This window comes from Echinops telfairi, unplaced genomic scaffold (genome assembly GCF_000313985.2).
Source record: "Echinops telfairi isolate 266 unplaced genomic scaffold, ASM31398v2 ScPeMD7_7422;HRSCAF=8460, whole genome shotgun sequence".
Lineage (NCBI taxonomy): Eukaryota > Metazoa > Chordata > Mammalia > Afrosoricida > Tenrecidae > Echinops > Echinops telfairi.
In genome coordinates this window covers 2,755,639-2,761,976 of record NW_022111322.1, presented here as the reverse complement: position 1 = coordinate 2,761,976, position 6,338 = coordinate 2,755,639, and the positions used below count along the sequence as shown (strand labels likewise).

General features: G+C 43.7%; 1 protein-coding gene and 1 pseudogene across 1 annotated transcript in view; both read left to right on the top strand.

The window, feature by feature from the left end:
• TMEM108 (transmembrane protein 108) overlaps window positions 1-6,338 on the top strand; it is a 376,751-nt gene that overhangs the window by 90,493 nt on the left and 279,920 nt on the right. The window lies entirely within an intron of this gene.
• LOC115872296 lies at window positions 237-403 on the top strand (annotated as a pseudogene).

Below are 6,338 nucleotides of genomic sequence, written 5' to 3'. Positions count from 1 at the left end.
ATATATTTACATATGTATATGCCTTTATTTAGACCTGTCTAAACTCTTTTCTTTGCCATGGGCCTCAAGATGGTCTGGACAACAAGGCTAAAATCCGTCTGCTTCCTGGTGTGTATTGTGTGTGTTTTGTATAGATCAAGGGTAAAGGAGCTTCTAAAGGTATGCCCATTTAGTTAATAAAGCATTTATTGATCTATCTGTGGATGGTAGGATGTGTCCTCAAGAAACTGATAGTCATTGCTTCTCGGCCTTTTGGCTAAGATCAAGTGTAGTATCTGTTCGTATCAGTTTAATATCTGATATGTCCTCTATCTGAGGACAATATATTAAATGGATTTTTGGAGCAGGGAGTTGGAATAGGAGCTTGCTCCGTGGAGAGCCGAGGCTGGGACTTCCAAATGATAGATTGATGGGTTTTGTTTTGTTTTTTTAATGAGCATACAATGAGGCCTTAAGAATGGGTGGTTAATCTGAAATATCAATCTCATTTAATTGACAATAAAAATCGAAAGGAAAAACATTAAAAAAAAAAGAATGGGTGGTTATTGAGAAACTTAAATATTTGTGATCTACCAAGTACTTTTCTACTGGATTTCATTTAGAATTCAGTTGCTTTTGGCTGCGGAGATTATAGCATTTGTTTATAGACAAGGGTGCTCAGGCCAAGAGACCTACCGTATATTCCAATCAGATTAATCATTGCCTGACTTAGATTGACCCATTCCTTTCGGTGACACCTGGTTCGGATGAGCAGAAGGAGCCCTGTGTATGCATTGGCTAAGTGCCTCTTGCTACATGAAAGATTGATAGTTTGTACCCATGGAGTTGCTCTGTGGGTGAGAGAGATCAGGAGATGTGCCACCATGATAATTCCACCCCAGAAAAGCTTAGGGAGCAGGCCTCCTCTGTCCCATGAGGCTGCTAGCAGTTGAAATAAACTCCGTGGCACCAAACAACAGGACGAGCAGAAGGAGGAAGGGCAAGACATATACTGTATTGAGAACGGTAGGAGCAAAAGCAGCAAGACGGATTAACATAGGGTGCCTAATAGCAAGCTCCCATGATGCCTCTCAGGGTGCCCGCTTCACTTACCCACACCCACCCCACCCTTGTGACCTCTTGATAGATTTTAACTTATTATTTTCATATCTCACACCGACCACTGTCTCCCCCTTTCTGTGGTTTCTGTTGTTTTTCCCCCTGGAGGGGTGTGTGTGATTATTTGTCTATCATTTCGATCCATTCCCCCTTCCTCCCCTTCTCTCCTCACTTACCCCTACTGTCTGGTATCACTACCCCTATTCCTGTTCCTGGATTCCATGTGTTGTGAGCCCCACTTAACTTTTATATAGCCCTCTACTGAACTCAATAAGGCTGGCCTGGGTAACTTGTTTAAAAAAAAAAAAAAACTCTCACTGCCATTGAATACTGACTCATAGTAACCTATACCTAAAACCAACTCACTTAATTCTAACTTGTAGCAACCCTATAGAACAGAGTAGAACTACCCTTGTGGGTTTCTGGGGCTGTAACTCATATTTTACCCAAGGAGTGGGTGGTAGTTTTGAACTGCTGACCTTGTTGTTAGCAGCTCAACGAGTAACCCACTTTGCCACCACGGCTTATGAAGACAGAGTAAAACTGCCCTTAGGGGTTTCTATGGCTGTTCGTCTTTATGAGAGTTGAAAGCCTCATCTTTCTCCTGCTGAGTGGATGGTGGTTTTGAGCTGCCGACCTTGAGGTTAGCAGTCTATAACGTAGCCCACTATGCCACCATAGGAACAAATACTCATGCATGATTACAGCTCACTTCCTTGGATCTCCCTCTATGAGGAAAGATAGCTGCTCTGTCCTAAGGATACTCCAGCAACCCTGTGGGGAGGGCTTCTGTGGGGCAAGATCATGAGAGTCAATTTGGAAGTCAGGCTTTCAGAGGATCACAGTCCTAAACACACCATGACTGCAAACCAAGGGGAAGCCAGGAGCCAGAGCCATGTGGCTACGCTGCTCCCAGATCCCTGACCCACAGAAGCTGTGTAAGATAGTCAACACGTATTTTTGTTTTTAAGCTGCTAGATTTGGGGCTACTTTGTTTCACAGCAATAGGTAACTAATACAGCATGGGTTTTAAAAGAGTGGTTAATTAATCTCATTTAACTGGTGTTGAACAGATTGTGAAAAACTTGTGTGCCAGTTTAAAGACCTAATTTTTATTCTGTAGCCATGAGCGAGCGACTAAAGGGTTTTGGTGAGTAAAGCACTTGGACAAACAGGTGATTGGAGAGTTTCTAGAATCCAGGACTTGAATTCCTCATCATTTGGGCCTGGAGAGTAGTCACAAAGGGATGAAATAGCCTTCAATTACTTCCGTTGCCTCTTCTTTAGAATCCTAAAATTTACCTGCCTCTTCTCAATCCTAGGAATCACATTTTATTTTTATCTTTCTCTAAGTAGTGGGGAGTGTCCTTCCAGTATTCCTCCACACCCTGAAAGACAAAGTGGCTTGACCAGGGTGTGCCAGAGGGAGCCCCATGGACTTCTGCTGGGAGGAAGTGCGTGTGGGGCGTTGAGCATGTGTTGATGAAATTTTGAGCAAACCCAGGTAGTCGGGAAAGAGTGTTATGGGAAAGCTAACTTACCCAGTGCCTCCCTTCTCTGGCCTATGGTGGAGTCGAATTGGTTATCTCCAGCAAGGCCTGAATGTCAGTTCACCTGCTGTACAGCCACTGTGAAAGCGTGATTGTAAACTCGCCAGAATATCCAGCAGGGAATAGAGTGGACATATCTTGAATACTTAGAGACTTTCAGAGTCAGAAAGCCTCTTCTGGACCTTGTCAGTGAACAGCATGGTCTCTGAGCCACAACCTTCTTGGGAGATTATGTGATTTGAGTGAAAACTTTTCCTTTTAAGTGACAGGAAGTCCAAGTTTACAGACGGTAGTTGAAAGTGAACCCCCTTCTTTCTTTTCCTTGCAGGATGGGAGGGCTAATAGATGCTCTATAGAAACTTTGAACTATGAAGATAACATTTGCTCATGCAAAGACCTCAGAGACTGGCTGGCCCTCTCCGCTTGGAGCACAGAGGTAGAATGATACAGTGGGAGGACAGTAGACTGGGAGTATAGAATCTAGTTGTCATTGGGTCACCAATTACCTGTGTGACCTTGGGCAACTCACTGAATACCCAGGGTTTCAATTTTTTGGTTTTGGGGGTTTTTTGGCCTAAAATGTGAGGAGGAAGGTTGGATTGGATTATTTATGAGGTTCATCTTAGGGATTTCAATCTGTGATTTGTTAGTCCATGGTCTAATAACTCCATCAAAATGGAGATACCATAGATCTCTGAGGAAAGGGTAATAATAAAGCGTACTCTTTTTCCAAACAAATGTTCCCTGGGGAATGTCATCCACTGTTACTGGACATGACGGATGAAGGGGCTTCGAAAAGTTCCTGGAAAAAAATCCATTGTCTTTTCACTAACTCTTCAAAGCCCCTCATATATCCATTTGTGACACTTGGAAGTTTTCAGTGTAAGGTAAATTAGTATTTCTTTCTAATTTAAGAATGATTTAATTTCTAAAACTGAAAGGTTATGGTAAGAAAAATTAGAAAGGCTACCACTGCACAGTTTCGGCAGTACATCAACAGGGAGCTGCCAGACTTTCAAGTTGGATTCAGAAGAGGACTTAGCACCCACAATGGATATCCTGGCTGGTGTCAGATGGCTCTTGACTGAAAGCAGAGACTACCAGAAAGAGGTGTACTTGTGTTTTTATTGACTGTGCGAAGGCATTCGATTGTGTAAATCATCCCAAGCTGTGGATGATACTGAGAAGAACTGAAGTTCCAGAACACATCATTGTGCTGCTGTAGAACCTGTATGTAGAACTGGTATGTGGCCCAAGAAATTGAACAAAACAAGGAAATACTGCAAGATTTAATATCAACAAGGTTATGTAAGGGCTGTATCCTTTAACCATTCTTATTCAGTCTGTATGCTGAGAAAATAATATGAGAAGCTGGACTATTTGAAGAAAAATGTGGCACCACGATTGGAGGGAGGCTTATCAACAGCCTGGGATATTGTTGGGAATGGCGAGCATTGCTGGTGACTAGCACCCTGCCCTCACCAATCCAGAGGGTAGTGTGAATTCATTGCTGAGCTGTGTCATGCAACAGGGCCAGGAGGCTACTGGGGTGCTGTAACTAAATTAGAAAATGCTTTAGATTATGACCAGGAGCCAGATACAAACCTCTGTACCTGCTGAAGGAAAATGCTGTCTCCTAAGGTTATGGTCCTTAAAGCTAAGTATATATCAACATCTGTTAAGAGCCACGTTTTGGGGCCCCCGCCCTTGGGTTTCTGATTCAGTAGGTCTGCGGTGTTTGCACTGTTAATAATTCCCAGGTGATGGTGATGCTGTTGGCTGAGGGAGCCACCACTCTCCTCAGGGTTCTCCCAACCTAGAGATACTTGAAATCAGGCTGTACTCCCCGCGAACTTTCTCCCTTTCTTCACTCCATTCACTCAGCTTTCCTCTGAGCCACTGCCCCTGGGATTTATGGGTAGTGGATGCTTACTCTCATATCCTATTCTTCATATTCATTGTGTTCAAATTATGACTCAGTTATACATATGTGTGTTCATGTTTATAAATGACATACACATACATGCATTTTGCTTCAGTTTTGCCATTTTCAAGGCATTATCTCATGCTATCTCATGTGGCTAGGCTGCCTCAAAGCAATTAAAAACGGCCAAGGAAAACGTACACAGCACAGGTATGGTGAACCCATTTCACTCACATATGCCGGATTTCCCTCCATCCTTGACACTGAGTCTAAGACAGTGTGATAGTTGTGTTGGCTTGAGTTTTCTAGAGAAACAAAACCAGTCACACTCTTACATATATAAGAAAGGACTTTAAATCAAGAAAGAATGTTGTATCAAAAAAGCAGCCCACCCAGTCCCACTTAAGTCCAGAGCCCTCTTCAGACTCACTCCGCTGCCGGTGGGTGAAGCAGGAAGCTAGTGGATCCAGGCTCTTGGGTGCAGAGTCTGGTGGATCTGAGGTCTCAGGAACATGGCAGGGTGCCACAGCTCCCAGGATCATCAGGTCACAGAGGCTGGCAACCTCAAAATCAGAAGCAGAAGCCAAGCAAGCAGGCAAGCAAAGCCACACCTACAAGGAGGCATCATCAAGCTGTGACCTGATTGATAGGTTACTGTCTGCCCCTACCTCTATGCTGGTACCATCAAGGTGACAAAAAATCTAACCGTAACAGTTGTCATAGCATTAAACTAGGTTTCAGCTGCCTCTATTTGACCTCTATCCCCACCTCCATTACCTCCCCTTAATGGAGGGGAACAGGGCATCCTTGAGCTCTTGAGTGGAGACACCTGGCAGGTTCTCAGAGCCACAGTGATTCTGTTGGCAAACAGGGTTCTGAGCCCTGGGGGCTATAAGAGTGTGACTTGCACTGATAGTTTGTTCATGTTAAGAGCCATGTAGTGTTTTGTTTCATTGTTTTCTTCCCTAAAAAGTTAGCTCTTTTTCTCTGCAGGAAAAAAGAAAGAAAGGAAAATGGTGGCAGCTCTGCTAATGATTCTTGTGAAGCCAGGAGCTGAGCTTCAGGAGGAGTAGGTGCCCTCAGGCCCAACGTGGCTCTGGGGAAATAGAAATCACTGTGTTGGGTCTGGTTTTAAATCAAATGATGTGGCAGGATGCATCATTGACTTCTAACTCACCCCTGAGCTGCTTCCTGGTTAGATGCCATTTTCACTTTTTCCTTTACTCATGTTTTGCAAGCTTGTATGAAGTTTGTGAGAACTGGGATGTCAGTCATGTCTACCTGTGCTGTCATTTTGAAGGCATTTGCTGAGACTTTATAAAATGTACTAGGAATATATAAAGCAAAACAAAAAACTATGAGAAATTCCTGTGCCATTTGGAACTGAGACTATGAGATCAATACATGAGTCAGGCATCTATCCCTCTTACACCAGCCATGTACAATGACTAATGAAATGTACTTAGGGGGTCTATGGAAGAAAGACAGGGCTTTGTAATCCCATAAAGATATACAGCCTTGGAAACTCACAAGGACAGTTCTACCCTGTACTATAGGGTCGCCGTGAGTCAACAGTGAATTTGGTTTGAGGAGGCTCATAAAAACCTGAGCTGTCCAGCATCTCAGTGTTCACATAGAAAACAATGTGTCTTGTTTTTGTGCATGTTGTTGTCTCTGCAGGTCTGTCTGGATAGGACAGGCTGGATGAGCAATCTGGAGGAGAAATCAACTGGACATGGGAGAGGGGGAGGTGGGGGGAAGGGAAG